Source organism: Eschrichtius robustus, chromosome 4 (genome assembly GCF_028021215.1).
Source record: "Eschrichtius robustus isolate mEscRob2 chromosome 4, mEscRob2.pri, whole genome shotgun sequence".
In the NCBI taxonomy this organism is placed as follows: Eukaryota; Metazoa; Chordata; class Mammalia; order Artiodactyla; family Eschrichtiidae; genus Eschrichtius; species Eschrichtius robustus.
Genome location: NC_090827.1, coordinates 118,534,604 through 118,551,021, shown reverse-complemented (window position 1 = coordinate 118,551,021; position 16,418 = coordinate 118,534,604). Strand labels below are relative to the sequence as shown.

General features: G+C 35.4%; 1 pseudogene; it reads left to right on the top strand.

Annotated features, from left to right (window-relative positions):
* The first annotated feature begins 5,675 nt into the window (after nucleotides 1-5,675).
* LOC137763838 (eukaryotic translation initiation factor 1 pseudogene) lies at nucleotides 5,676-6,251 on the top strand (annotated as a pseudogene).
* Nucleotides 6,252-16,418: the final 10,167 nt, after the last annotated feature.

The window sequence follows — 16,418 nt, the reverse complement described above, 5'->3', positions numbered from 1 at the left end:
AAGTCATCATCATAATTAGGTAACAGCAATAGTCTCCTAAATGCCCTCCATGCTTCCACTGTCAAACCCTTTAATCTATTTTCAAATAATATTCAAAGTCGATATTCTTACTAAGGCTTATAAAGCCCTACATGATCTGCCTACCCATTACACCCACTCCATTCTCTGGCCTCTCCTACTCTTTCCCCAAACTCTCTTTTCTGCAGTAACACTGGCCTCCTTGCTGTTCCTTGGAGATGCCAGTCATGCTTCCCCATGAGGGTTGGAAAAGCTCTTCTGGAGAGCCATGTGGCTCACTTTCTCACCTCTTTTAAGTCTCTGCTCAAATACCATCTTTTAAATGAAGCCAAATGTGACAGCTCATTTATTTTCAACCACTCCCACTATCACTGTGGACCTACCAAATCCACTTGCCCTGTTCTATATTTTTCCATATGACTTATCATCTTATAAAATATAATAAAATTTACCCTATTTATTATGTTGTTATTCCTACCACTAGAATGTAGACTCCATTGAGAACAGAAAATTTAATCTGTTTTCCCCACTGATATACTCTCAGCACCAAGCAAAAGACCTGCCACTTAGAAGAACTCAGTATTTGTTGATAGAATAAATAAACCTAAAATTACAAAACATTTGGGGATTTTAAGTTATAGAATAGTTGAATAGCAACTACAAAATAAAGCATGTTTAAACTGATTAAAGACACAAAATAAGGGGGAAAAACAAATGCAAAGAATAAGAAAAATGATATAGTGCTATCAAAATCAGACACAAGAGCATTTTTTAACATCTTTATTGGAGTATAATTGCTTTACAATGGTGTGTTAGTTTCTGGTGTATAACAAAGTGAATCAGCTATACATATACATATATCCCCATATCTCCTCCCTCTTGTGTCTCCCTCCCACTCTCCCTATCCCACCCCTCTAGATGGTCACAAAGCACCGAGCTGATCTCCCTGCGCTATGCGGCTGCTTCCCACTAGCTATCTATTTTACATTTGGTAGTGTATATATGTCCATGCCACTCTCTCACTTCATCCCAGCTTACCCTTCCCCCTCCCCGTGTCCTCAAGTCCATTCTCTATGTCTGCGTCTTTATTCCTGTCCTGGCCCTAGGTTCTTCAGAACCATTTTTTATCATTTAAATATAAATAGAAAAAAAATACTACATTAAAAAAACAGTCCAAAAAGAAGATCATACTACATGAACTTGTATGCACCAAACAATATAGTTTTGAACAATTAAAAGCAAAAATGTGCCGAATCATAGGAAGGAATTAACAATTACACAATTGCAGAAAAATTTTTATAAATTTCTGTTAGAAAAATATTGATAAAGGAGATGAAAAAGTTATTAAGATATGGAAGAGCCAAACGACAAAATTATCAGGTTTTATCTAATTTTAGTATATTCTCTATATATTATGTACTATTTATAATATATAGTATTCTCATGTATTTATTTATGCTATTTAGATTATGTATTAAATATATTATTGATATTATTAATAGAATATACAATAATGTATTATATTACAGTATTATATTACAACTAGAATGTATAAATATGCTATTTCTATATATTTCTATATATTTACCTATATAGAAAAACATGCAGTCAACAAATAGCATACATAGATCATTTTTTTAAATGACCACGTACAAAACCATAAATTTTTTCAAAAAGTTGATAAGATGCATACCATACTCTCCAATTTCAATGCAATTAAATATTTTTAAAGTTAAAAATCCTGCTCAAATTTTGGAAACTAAAATATGAAAAGCTTAAAAACAATCTATATAAATGTGTATGGGGTAAAGGAAAAAAAACTGAAAATTGCAAAATAGAACTGCTTGAAAATATCAGATGTCAGACCTTGTGGAGTACAGCTGAACTATTTCTAAGGATGAAATGTATAACCTTAACTACATTTCTTTGAAAAAAATGAGAGACATTTAAGATAAATTAGTTAAGCATTCAAGTCAAGAAGGTATAAAAACAGCAACAGAGTAAACATAATTAGAAGGAAATCATTTTTTAAAATATAAGAACAGGGATTATTGAATAATAGATAAACCTTTAAAAAGTTGATCAACAAAACCTATAGTTTTTTAAAAGATTAATAAAAATAATTTGCTACAGCTAATCAAGAGAATAAAGAAGCTACAAATAAATACTTTCAGAAAAATTGAAATGAATAGATGTCTTTAGAGTCACAAGAGAGTACATTGAACAACTTTATGCCAATAAATTTGAAACTGTTCAAATTTCATTTCTTCTAGAAAATATAAATGATAAGAATTGATTCAAAGATTACATCAGTCGCCAGAACATCTCTTACCCAAAACTGAAACTAGACAAATATTGTCATAGAGGTGATTTTTACCAAGTTTTTGAGAAAAAACAGATGTTCTATAGCTCATTTTAAGAGTAGAAGAAGAAGGAAAATTACCTTGGTTACAAAAACTGGCTAAGGACAGTACGAGAAAAGAAGGTAATGGAGAAATCTCATTTATGAATATAAATGCAAAAAGTCCTAAATAAAATATTAAGAAATAAATGTCGACAGATATAACCAGATAATAATATATCATGACCAAGTAGAGTTTTCTGAAGAATGAAATGATAGTTAAACATCAGAGTTTATCAATATAATCCACCTTATTAACACACGAAAAGGACAAAAACCAAAACAATCATTTTAATAGAGATGCTGAAAAATATTTATTGGGCTACACTGGGTACTCATTTATGCTAAAATATTTTAGAAAACTAGAATAAAAGAGAACCTCTTTAACTTGTTAAAAAGATATTTACCAAAAAAAAAAACCAAAAAAAAAACACACACTATAATTAATGGTGAAACTTTATAAGCATTTCCTTTATTTATTTATTTATTTTTAACAAATTTATTTATTTTATTTATTTATTTTTGGCTGTCTTGGGTCTTCGTTGCTGTGTGTGGGCTTTCTCTAGTTGCGGCGAGCGGGGGCTACTCTTCGTTGCGGTGGGCGGACTTAACTGCAGTGGCTTCTCTTGCTGTGCAGCACAGGCTCTAGGCGCTCGGGCTTCAGTAGCTGTGACTGGTGGGCTCTAGAGCGCAGGCTCAGTAGTTGTGGTGCATGGGCTTAGTTGCTCCCCGGCATGTGGGATCTTCCCGGACCAGGGCTCGAACCTGTGTCCCCTGCATTTGCAGGAGGATTCTTAACCACTGCGCCACCAGGGAGGTCCAAGCATTTCCTTTAAAATCAGGAATGACAGAAAAATTATCAAAAATTTAGAAACAGACAAAAGACGATAGTAGGTATTCCTTCAATGCAGTGCTGAGTTTGCATCTTTGATTTTTCTATTGTCTGTGCTGTTTTACAGCTGTGTAGATGCAGAGGTTAACTTGTAGCTATTTGTGTGGTACAGGTGAAAGTAATTTCTGTCCAGTATAATGCAATCCCAAAGTATAGTTTATTGCTCTGTAGGATGTTAACCAGTTCTGGACCTAACCCAGCAATCTTATCCTAAATTTCCTTTATTAAATTAACTCTGAAGTATTCTTTGAACCAGTTTTAATATATTCCTGGTTCCCTCATTAATTAATGAGTGAAATAAAATCCTTGACATACATCCATTTTACACTTGCTTGAGAGCTATGATTTACCCTTTTGACAAGTACACTTGAACAAGAACAAGTCAAGGATGGCTGTAATTACTTCTTCTATTCATCATATACTAGAAGACCTAAATAAGTAACTAGTAAAAAATAAATAGTATGTCTGAGTATTAGAACAGAAGATTTAAAAAATGCTGTGATTTTCAGATATGGTTGTCTATATAGACAATCCAAAAGAATTCAAAGGGCAACTATTAAAGCAAATATGTGAATTTAACTAGCTTGCTGAAGACAGAAAAGCTAATAGTCTTCCTATACGTTTAGCAACATTCATTATAAAATTTAACTTGAAAAGACACAAACTACAAAAGCAACAACAGCCAAAAATGTACCTAGGAATAAACTTAATAGACGGTGTGCAAGATCCCTTTGGAGAAAATTACAGAATATTATCGAAAGATATGATAGAATACCTAACAATTATATTATGCCAATAAATACGAATGGTCAAATCAGAAAGCTGCCTATTCTGTGAATTACTCTGTAAGTCAAATTAAGTTTCATTAAAATCCTGTAGAATATTTTTTGTGGAAATAGATTTTAATATTTATATGGAATAATAAAGCACCCAGAATAGCCAAGACAATTTTGAGGACTTGTCTGACCAGATCTCAAGAGGATATCATAAAATTGAAAAGACAATGTGACATTGGCTCAGAGACAAGCAAACAGATTATTGGAATAAAATAGGAATTCCAGAAACAGGTGGAAGCATATAAGGAATTTGGTATGTCGTAGAGAAAGCATTACAAATCAAGGAGAAAAGTGTTAGTGTAATTGGTTTATTATATGAAAAAAATAATTTCCCTAATTTACACCTTAAGAAAAAAATAAATTTCAGATGGGTTAAATATTTAAAAGTGAAAAACAACACTTTAAAATTATTGTGTTTTTTAAAAAGGAGAATGTATTTATTACATTGGGGTAGGGAAGGAATTTTTAACTAAAACCAAAAAAAGGAAAAAAAACTGCTCTACAATGAAGAACTTCTAAATAGTAAAATTTACCATAAACATACCTGAAAGATAATTGTCAGACAAGGAAAGACATTCATGACATAAAAAATGAAGGATTAGTATCAAACATATATGATAAATTATTACATATAAAGAAGAAAAACAAATTTTTAAGTCCACCCCCCCAACCCAGAGTTGGCAATAGGCAATGGATTTGAGCAGATGAGTCGTTGAAGTGTAAGAAAGCATACTGATGATTAAGTACATAAAAAGATCATAATGCCACTAGTAATCTGGGCAAAAATATTAAAATGATAATAAAGATTCATTTCACATCCAACAGATTAGCAAAAAGGTAAAACTTCTAATAATTCCAAGTGTTAACAATGACGTGGATGAATGATTACTCTTTTAGATTATTGGTAAAAGTATAAATTGGTACAACTACTTTGGAAAACAATTTTATAATACATAAAAATTTGAAAGTTTGCAGCCATTTTGGAAAGAAGGGAGTTTGGCAATATCCAGTACACTTGAAAATGTGCATACCCTGTGGCCATCAATTTCTTGTTTAGGCCTATTATCATAGAAGAGCTCTCAGAGAAGACATAAACAAAGATGTTCACTGAAGTATCATTTAATAGTGAAAACTGGAACCAACGCAAATCTCCACTAATAGGTGACTGCATAAATAAGATGTGGTATCTTCCTTTGATGAAAAATTATGCAGCAGTTAAAATGAATGAGCTATCTATGTGGATTAACACTGGTAAATGTCAAGAACACATATGCTGAGTGTCAAAAAGTAGGTTGCCTAATATTATATATAGTATAATGTTTTTGCATACATTTTTAAAACTATACAAAAGAATATTATCCTAAAAACCTGGTCTGCCTAACATGGCAGGTAATGATAATATTTTTTTCTGGATAAAAAGAGAGAAAAGACCCCAGTTACTGAGCCGCCGCCGAGGGCTCAGCAGCCTCCCCCTCGAGCCCCCTCGCTTCCCGACGCTCCGTTCCCCCCCCCCCCCCCCCCACCTTCTCCAGCCACAGCCTTCCGCAGGCCGTTTCCACCGAGGAAAAGGAATCGTATCATATGTCCGCTATCCAGAACCTCCACTCTTTCGACCCCTTTGCTGATGCAAGTAAGAGTGATGATCTGCTTCCTGCTGGCACTGAGGATTATATCCATATAAGAATTCAACAGAGAAATGGCAGGAAGACCCTTACTACTGTCCAAGGGATCGCTGATGATTACGTTAAAAAGAAACCAGTGAAGGCGTTTAAGAAGAAATTTGCCTGCAATGGTACTGTAATTGAGCATCCAGAATATGGAGAAGTAATTCAGCTACAGGGTGACCAGCGCAAGAACATATGCCAGTTCCTCGTAGAGGTTGGACTGGCTACGGACGATCAGCTGAAGGTTCATGGGTTTTAAGTGCTTCTGGCTCACTGAAGCTTAAGTGAGGATTTCCTTGCAATGAGTAGAGTTTTCCTTCTGTCCCTTGTCACAAGTTTAAAAACCTCACAGCTTGTGCAATGTAACCATTTGGGGTCTGCTTTTAACTTGGACTAGTGTAACTCCTTCATGCAATAAACTGAAAAGAGCCATAAAAAAAAAAAAAAAAAAAAAAGAAAAAAAAGAAAAATTAGGGAATATGCAATACAAATATACATGGATTTATGTGGTTTTCTGTATTGTTTATTATAAAAAAAGAATCAATGAATGAAGAAAAACAGTGCCTAGTAAGTGGAAGAAATCAACTAATATAAGGTCCCTTGACAGCATAATTACTTCTTACACATTCAGCAAATACCTGAGGCGTGTTAAACCCTACTGGCACTATACTGACTGAGTATAAATTGGTATACAAGACAGATACAATTGCTGCTTAAAATTTAAAAAGGATACAGACTAGTGAATTGATAATCACAATACCACAAGAAAAGTGCAGACATAGAGAAGTACATAGTACTAATGCAGGTACGTGAGAGGACCACTGTGCTGGTCAAGGTGTCTTTGGCTGTAAGTAACAGAAAAAACCTTACACAATTACAGGGATGTATTGGTTTAAATAACTGGTAAGTTTAAAGATAGATCAGGATAGGTTTGAGTCAGCAACTAAAAAACATCATCCAAGAGCAAGTTTCCCTTCCTCAATTCTACAGTTCCCCGGGGGGTCAGGTCAGCTTCACTCTGCTGTTGGCTCCCTCTTGTGGTGTCACATGGTTACCAAATACTCCAAGTTCAATGTTTCTCCAGTTCATGACCAGGGAGAGACACAGAAGGCTTTTTGTAAGAAACGAGGAAGCTTCTTTCTTTAGAAGCCTCCAGAAATCTCTTTATCACAGCGCCTGTGTACTGCTGTATTCCCAGCACTGGGTAAAGTGGAGGCCCTCGATTAAAATTGTTCAATTGACCTGAATCTCCACAGATAATAAATTCACAAAACACTTAGCAGGATATCAAAAAACCCAATATTTGTTAAGAACAAAATATGTTTATCTTCATAAATATTAGCAAATATATGCTAATTTATTCACGTGTTTTCTAAATTTGCACCTTTTTTTTTTACTAGAAGTATTGTCTATTTCTCAAATGATGCTTTTTAAGTATTTCTCTATTTTGAAAGTTATAATCACAAATTACATATTCTGCTATTATGTTACTTGGAAATTTATAGTGATTTACTAGAGAATAAATGTGTAAGCAAGATTATTTTTAAATATGAACTTACAATAAGAAATGAAAAGAATAAGATGCTAGGGGGAAACATTGTTAAATAATTTTATAACTCAGTTGGTAAAATTCTACCTAGGCCTGACATAAAAACCAAAAATTATAAGAGATAAATTTAACTACCTAGAAATTAAAATCTGTGTATAAAAAATACCCTAAAGAAGGTAGATATAGAAGCAATGAATTGGGAATTAATATTTTAACATAAGGACTTCCCTGGTGGTCCAGTGGTAAAGAATCCACCTTACAATGCAGGGGACGCAGGTTCGATCCCTGGTCAGGGAATTAAGATCCTACATGCCGCGGGGCAACTAAGCCCGTGTGCCACAACTACTGAGCTCACGCGCATCAACTAGAGTCCACATGCCGCAAACTACAGAGCCCACACGCCCTGGAGCCCATGCACCACAACTAGAGAGAGAAAACCTGCATGCCACAGCTAAAGAGAAGCCCACACACCACAATGAAGAGCCCGTGCGCCGCAACAAAAAAAAGTTCCCGCATGCCTCAAGGAAGATCCTGCGTAGGCAGCCAAAAATAAATTAAATAAATAATAATTAATTTAAAAAATATTTTAACATATGTGATTGACAGGTTAATTGCCATAAATTACAAGGAATTCTATAAATCAATACCAAGTAATCAAACAAAATAAGGAAAAGGCAAAATTCATTTTAAAAAAATCCAAAGAAAAAGTGCAAACAACCACCAAACATATGAAAAGAAGTTCCAGCTGACTATTAATGAAAGAAATGTGAATTCAGACAATGATATCTTTCTTGGAAAAGATTAAAATCAGTGATGATCTTAGTGATGGAAAAAGACCATTTTAGGAGATGGGAGTGTAAGTTAGTACAACTTTATCAAAAGAAATTTGAAACAATCTATTTAAAGTAAAATCAAATTCAAAATTAAGATATTGACAACTTTAGATTCAGAAACTCTATTTCTAAGAATTTTTCCTGAAGAAATAATTTCACAGATGTGGAAAGAAGTATGTACATAGGTATTCATTGCAACTCTGTTTTCAGAATAAAAAATTGGAAACCACTTAATTGTCCATCAGTTGTAATCTAGTTAAAAAACATAATACTAGTCATCCATGGAATATTACACAATTCCGAAAATAATGTTATGTCTATACCTAGTGACAAGGAAAGATAAAGATAACTACATAAATGATTTTTTAAATTGCCAAAATGTGATATAACGTGATCACATTTTTGTGAAGTGCATTATATAGGTGTTTGAACATGTATTTAAGAAATCCAGAAGAGAGTGTATCAGAGGAAAACCTGTGATTATCTCTTGGGGGTGGGATTATGGAAAAGTAACATTCTCAACCTTGTACATTCTATATTGCTTAGATATTTTACAGTAGGCATGTAACACTTTTGTACCAGAAAAATATACAATTTTACTTTATATATTTAAAATATAACACATAATTTTTAAGAAAGAAATTAGTACTGTTAATGCTGTTTAATAACTCATATTAATATGTTTACCTGACACTTCATTGACAGCTAACTGAGTAACTCAAAATTGTTTAAATGTTCATTTCAAGTTATTTGTAAGGTGATATATTAGTAGACAATATGGGAAATAGTGGACAAGAGTAGAAATTTCTAAATGAAGGGAATGAAGGCAATAAAAAATAGAATATTGAAGAAAGGTGATTATTTGGGAAAGCTGAATGGTTAAAGAAAGTGGAAAATGTGACATTCAAGGTAATTTACAACATCAGTGCTTAGCACACCCCAATTTGCTTACTGATGATTCCCCAAAATTTATAAAAATTCAGCACCAATCAATTTCTGTGGTTCTCTATGATCAAGTAACCCATATTTCTTGTATCAAATAAGAAAAGGTGTTCCATTTAGTGATGGATATAAGAGAAACCAAAACTAGCTGAGCAATTCCCTTCAAAAATCACTGTTCTTCTTTTTTTCCTCCTTTAGCAATCTTTGATACTGTGTCTGGGGTTGAGAATCCAGGGATAAATGACATGTGTACATGCCTTCTCAGGAACTTGAACTCCAGATGAGAAGTCAAACAAACAAATGAAAAAGAAATGGAAAAGCTGTTCTAATACATTGAAATAAGGTGTTGGGTAAGGCAGTGTAAATAGGATTCTGTGTGTTGGGAGTGCTTAAAAATAAAGCTGGCCTACCCTGTATTTAAGGGTGGAGATTAGATGTCACTTTTAGATAAATCTTTATTCTGTGATAAAACACCTATTATGGTTATCCCTTGGTTATCAAATTGGGATGAATACACTCCGGAAAACTGGAGTTTGCAATTTTTTATGGAGAGCTCAGAAAGTAATACTGTACACAGTACAACAATTAGGAGGACCAAGTATGGGAGTCACATGGGGAGTTACCATGATTGGAGAGACTGCAGGCAGCCCAGGTACAGTGTGTGGTTGACCGTGAACTTCTATGGATTCAGCTATTCTGACACAGCACTGGACCTTGAGGAAAAATACCTGAGCCTGGATATAAACTAAAAAGTGATAAAATTGGTGTCCAGAGTTGACCCTATGGGACCTCGCCATTGAACTGACCCAAGAAAGGCATTCTTGCAGTATATGACAAATTGACAGGACATGTCCTCAAATGGTTACATCCTGAGCTGATAAGAAGAAACAGCATGAGTGGCTTGAGGTGTGGACTACATGAATCTGTGGAATCCCTGGACAACTAGGAATTAGAGAAGATAATAGGCATATGGAGACTTTGAGATTGATTGGAAAAAAATTAAACAAAGTGACGACATTTGGCAACTGTTACACGATCTAAGAATGTCCAAACAATGGCAGAAAATGAGTAGCTGGAGAATAAGGGAATCGTGGAGTGAAAAGGGTTTTGGACTAGGATTCGGAAGATTTCGGATTAAATATTACTTTACTTATTATCATTATGCTAATTTATTTATTTATTTATTTAACTTAACATCTTTATTGGAGTATAATTGCTTTACAATGTGTGTTAGTTTCTGCTTTATAACAAAGTGAATCAGCTATACATATACATATATCCCCATATCTCCTCCCTCTTGCGTCTCCCTCCCACCCTCCCTATCCCACCCCTCTAGGTGGTCACAGAGCACCTAGCTAATCTCCCTGTGCTATGTGACTGCTTCCCACTAGCTATCTATTTTACATTTGGTACTATATATAAGTCCATGCCACTCTCGCACTTCGTCGCAGCTTACCATTCCACCTCCCTGTGTCCTCAAGTCCATTCTCTACGTCTGCATCTTTATTCCTGTCCTGCCCCTAGGTTCTTCAGAATCTTTTTTTTTTTTTTTTAGATTCCATATATATGTGTTAGCATACAGTATTTGTTTTTCTCTTCCTGACTTACTTCGCTCTGTATGACAGACTCTAGGTCCATCCACCTCACTACAAATAACTCAATTTTGTTTCTTTTCATGGCTGAGTAATATTCCATTGTATATATGTGCCACATCTTCTTTATCCATTCATCTGTCGATGGACACTTAGGTTGCTTCCATGTCCTGGCTATTGTAAACAGTGCTGCAATGAACATTGTGGTACATGACTCTTTTTGAGTGATGGTTTTCTCAGAGCATATGCTCAGTAGTGGGATTGCTGGGTCATATGGTAGTTCTATTTTTAGTTTTTTAAGGAACCTCCATTCTGTTCTCCATAGTGACTGTATTAATTTACATTCCCACCAACAGTGCAAGAGGGTTCCCTTTTCTCCACACCCTCTCCGGCATTTACTGTTTGTAGATTTTTTGATGATGGCCATTCTGACTGGTGTGAGGTGATACCTCATTGTAGTTTTGATTTGCATTGCTCTAGTGATTAGTGATGTTGAGCATCCTTTCATGTGTTTGTTGGCAATCTGTATGTCTTCTTTGGAGAAATGTCTATTTAGGTCTTCTGCCCATTTTTGGATTGGGTTGTTTGTTTTTTTGATATTGAGCTGCATGAGCTGCTTGTAAATTTTGGAGACTAATCCTTTGTCAGTTGCTTCATTTGCAAATGTTTTCTCCCATTCTGAGGGTTGTCTTTTCATCTTGTTTATGGTTTCCTTTGCTGTGCAAAAGCTTTTAAGTTGCATTAGGTCTCATTTGTTTATTTTTGTTTTTATTTCCATTTCCCTAGGAGGTGGGTCAAAAAGGATCTTGCTGTGATTTATGTCATAGTGTTCTGCCTATGTTTTCCTCTAAGAGTTTGATAGTGTCTGGCCTTACATTTAGGTCTTTAATCCATTTTGAGTTTATTTTTGTGTATGGTGTTACGGAGTGTTCTAATTTCATTCTTTTCCATGCAGTTGTCCAGTTTTCCCAGCACAACTTATTGAAGAGGCTGTCTTTTCTCCATTGTATATTCTTGACTCCTTTATCAAAAATAAGGTAACCATATGTACATGGGTTTATCTCTGGGCTTTCTATCCTGTTCCATTGATCTATATTTCTGTTTTTGTGCCAGTACCATACTGTCTTGATTACTGTAACTTTGTAGTATAGTCTCAAGTCCAGGAGACTGATTCCTGCGGCTCCATTTTTCTTTCTCAAGATTGCTTTGGCTATTCAGGGTCTTTTGTGTTTCCATATAAATTGTGCAATTTTTTGTTCTAGTTCTGTGAAAAATGCCATTGGTAGTTTGCTAGGAATTGCATTGAATCTGTAGATTGCTTTGTGTAGTATAGTCATTTTCACAATGTTGATTCTTCCAATCCAAGAACATGGTATATCTCTCCGTCTGTTTGGATCATCTTTAATTTCTTTCATCAGGGTCTTATAGTTTTCTGCATACAGGTCTTTTGTCTCTTTAGGTAGGTTTATTCCTAGGTATTTTATTCTTTTGTTGCAATGGTAAATGGGAGTGTTTCCTTAAATTCTCTTTCAGATTTTTCATCATTAGTGTATAGGAATGTAAGAGATTTCTGCGCATTAATTTTGTATCCTGCTACTTTACCAAATTCATTGATTAGCTCTAGGAGTTTTCTGGTAGCATCTTTAGGATTCTCTATGTATAGTATCATGTCATCTGCAAACAATGACAGCTTTACTTCTTCTTTTCTGATTTGGATTCCTTTTATTTCTTTTTATTCTCTGATTGCTCTGGCTAAAACTTCCAAAACTATGTTGAATAATAGTGATGAAAGTGGACAACCCTGTCTTGTTCCTGACCTTAGAGGAAATGGTTTCAGTTTTTCACCATTGAGAATGATGTTGGCTGTGGGTTTGTCATATATGGGCTTTATTATGTTGAGGTTACATCCCTCTATGCCTACTTTCTGGAGGGTTTTTATCATAAATAGGTGTTGAATTTTGTCAAAAGCTGTTTCTGCATCTATTGAGATGATCATATGGTTTTTCTCCTTCAATTTTTTAATATGGTTTATCACATTGATTGTTTTGTGTATATTTAAGAATCCTTGCATTCCTGGGATAAACCCCACTTGATCATGGTGTATGATCCTTTTAATGTGCTGCTGGATTCTGTTTGTTAGTATTTTGTTGAGGAATTTTGCATCTATGTTCATCAGTGACATTGGCCTGTACTTTTCTTTGTTTGTGACATCTTTGTCTGGTTTTGGTGTCAGTGTGATGGTGGCCTCGTAAAATGAGTTTGGAAGTGTTCCTCCCTTTGCTTTATTTTGGAGGAGTTTGAGAAGGATAGGTGTTAGCTCTTCTCTAAATGTTTGATAGAATTCACCTGTGAAGCCGTCTGGTCCTGGGCTTTTGTTTGTTGGAAGATATTTAATCACAGTCTCAATTTCAGTGCTTATTATTGGTCTGTTTTTATTTTCTATTTCTTCCTGGTTCAGTCTTGGAAGCTTGTGCTTTTCTAAGAATTTGTCCATCTCTTTCAGGTTGTCCATTTTATTGGCATATAGTTGCTTGTAGTAATCTCTCATGCTCCTTTGTATTTATGCAGTGTCAGTTGTTACTTCTCCTTTTTCATTTCTAATTCTATTGATTTGCGTCTTCTCCCTGTTTTTCTTGAGGAGTCTGGGTAATGGTTTATCAATTTTGGTTATCTTCTCAAAGAACCAGCTTTTAGTTTTATTGATCTTTGCTATCATTTCCTTAATTTTGTTTTCATTTATTTCTGATCTGATCTTCATGATTTCTTTTCTTCTGCTAACTTTGGGGTTTTTTGGTTCTTCTTTCTCTGATTGCTTTAGGTGTAAGGTTAGGTTGTTTATTTGAGATGTTTCTTGTTCCTTGAGGTAGGATTGTATTGTTATAGACTTCCCTCTTAGAACTGCTTTTGCAGCATCCCATAGGTTTTGGGACATCGTGTATTCATTGTCATTTGTTTCTAGGTATTTTCTGCTTTCCTCTTTGATTTCTTCAGTGATGTCTTGGTTATTAAGTAGTGTATTGTTTAGCCTCCACGTGTTTGTATTTTTTACAGATATTTTCCTGTAATTGATATCTAGTCTCATAGCATTGTGGTCGGAAAAGATACTTGATACAATTTCAGTTTTCTTAAATTTACCAAGACTTGATTTGTGACCCAAGATATGATCTCTCCTGGAGAAATGATCTCTCCTGGAGAATGTTCCATGAACACTTGAGAAGAAAGCGTTTTCTGTTGTTTTTGGATGGAATGTCCTATAAATATCATTTAAGTCATTCTTGTTTAATGTGTAACTTAAAGTTTGTGTTTCCTTATTTATTTTCATTTTGGATGATCTGTCCATTGGTGAAAGTGGGGTGTTGAAGTCCCCTACTATGATTGTGTTACTGTCCATTTCCCCTTTTATGGCTGTTAGCATTTGCCTTATGTATTGAGGTGCTCCTATGTTGCGTGCATAAATATTTACAATTGTTATATCTTCTTGGATTGATCCCTTCATCATTATGTAGTGTCCTACTTTGTCTCTTGTAATAGTCTTTATTTAAAAGTCTATTTTGTCTGATATGAGAATTGGTACTCCAGCTTTCTTTTGATTTCTATTTGCATGGAATATCTTTTTCCATCCCCTCACTTTCAGTCTGTGTGTGTCCCTAGGTCAAAGTGGCTCTCTTGTAGACAGCATATATATGGGTCTTGTTTTTGTATCCATTCAGGCAGTCTATGTCTTTTGGTGGAAGCATTTGATCCATCTACATTTAAGGTAATTATCGATATGTATGTTCCTATTACCATTTTCTTAATTGTTTTGGGTTTGTTTTTGTAGGTCTTTTCCTTCTCTTGTGTTTCCTGCCTAGAGAAGTTCCTTTAGCATTTGTTGCAAAGCTGGTTTGGTGGTGCTGAATTCTCTTAGCTTTTGCTTGTCTGTAAAGGTTTTAGTTTCTCCGTCGAATCTGAATGAGATCCTTGCTGGGTAGAGTAATCTTGGTTGTAGGTTTTTCCCTTTTATCACTTTAAATAATGTCCTGCCACTCCCCTGTGGCTTGCAGAGTTTCTGCTGAAAGATCAGCTGTTAACCTTATGGGGATCCCCTTGTATGCTATTTGTTGCTTTTCCCTTGCTGCTTTTAATATTTTTTCTTTGTATTTAATTTTTGATAGTTTGATTAATATGTGTCTTGGTGTGTTTCTCCTTGGATTTTTCCTGTATGAGACTCTCTGCCCTTCCTAGATTTGATTGACTATTTCCTTTTCCATATTAAGGAAGTTTTCAACTATAATCTCTTCAGATATTTTCTCAGTCCCTTTCTTTTTTTCTTCTTCTTTTGGGACCCCTATAATTTGAATGTTGCTGTGTTTAATGTTGTCCCAGAGGTCTCTGAGACTGTCCTCAGTTCTTTTCATTCTTTTTTCTTTATTCTGCTTTGCAGTAGTTATTTCCACTATTTTATCTTCCAGGTCACTTCTTCGTTCTTCTGCCTCAGTTACTCTGCTACTGATTCCTTCTAGAGAATTTTTTATTTCATTTATTGTGTTGTTCATCATTGTTTGTTAGCTCTTTAGTTCTTTTAGGTCCTTGTTAAACGTTTCCTATATTTTCTCCATTTTATTTCCAAGGTTTTGGATCATCTTCACTACTGTTACTCTGAATTCTTTTTCAGGTAGACTGCCTATTTCCTCTTCATTTGTTTGGTCTGGTGGGTTTTTACCTTGCTCCTTCATCTGCTCTGTGTTTCTCTGTCTTCTCATTTTGCTTAACTTACTGTGCTTGGGGTCTCCTTTGCGCAGGCTGCTGCTTCATAGTTCCCATTGTTTTTGGTGTCTGCCCCTAGTGGCTAAGATTGGTCAGTGGATTGTGTAGGCTTCCTGGTGGAGAGGACTAGTGCCTGTGTTCTGGTGGATGAGTCTGGAGCTTGTCTTTCTGGTGGGCAGGACCACGTCTGGTGGTGTGTTTTGGGATGTCTGTGACCTTATTATTACTTTAGGCAGCCTCTCTGCTAATGGGTGGGGTTGTATTCCTGTCTTGCTAGTTGGCTGGCTTAGGGTGTCCAGCACTGTACCTTGCTGGTTGTTGAGTGAAGCTGGGTCTTAGCATTGAGATGGAGATCTCTGGGAGAGCTTTCACCGTTTGATATTATGTGGAGCTGGGAAGTCTCTGGTGGACCAGTGTCCTGAACTCAGCTCTCCCACTTCAGAGGCACAGGCCTGACACCCGGCCGGAGCACCAAGACCCTTTTGGGAAGTCTGAGGTCTTCTGCCAGCATTCAGTATGTGTTCTTTAGGAGTTGTTCCACATGTAGATTTATTTCTGATGTATTTGTGGGGAGAAAGGTGATCTCCACGTCTTACTCCTCCACCATCTTGAAGGTCTCCCTCCATTATGCCAATTTTAAATGAAGGAATAGAAGCTCAGAAAGTTAACTAGTCAACCAAAGATACCTAGCTTCTGAGTGGCAGGAATGAGATTGAAATGCAAAGCACTGAACAACTCAACTGACATTTCTCACCGCAGATATCCAACTGCCTTCTTGATATATCTTTTTGAAGTCTTACAAGCATCTTAAATTGGACTGGACAAAATAGAGCTTTGACTTTCTCTGCCTGCCTTCCTAATTCACTTCCCCACTGGAAAATTGAGATTTTCCCAGTCTCAATTATGGTATCACCGTCTCTGTCCAGCTGCTCAGGCTTCAAACTT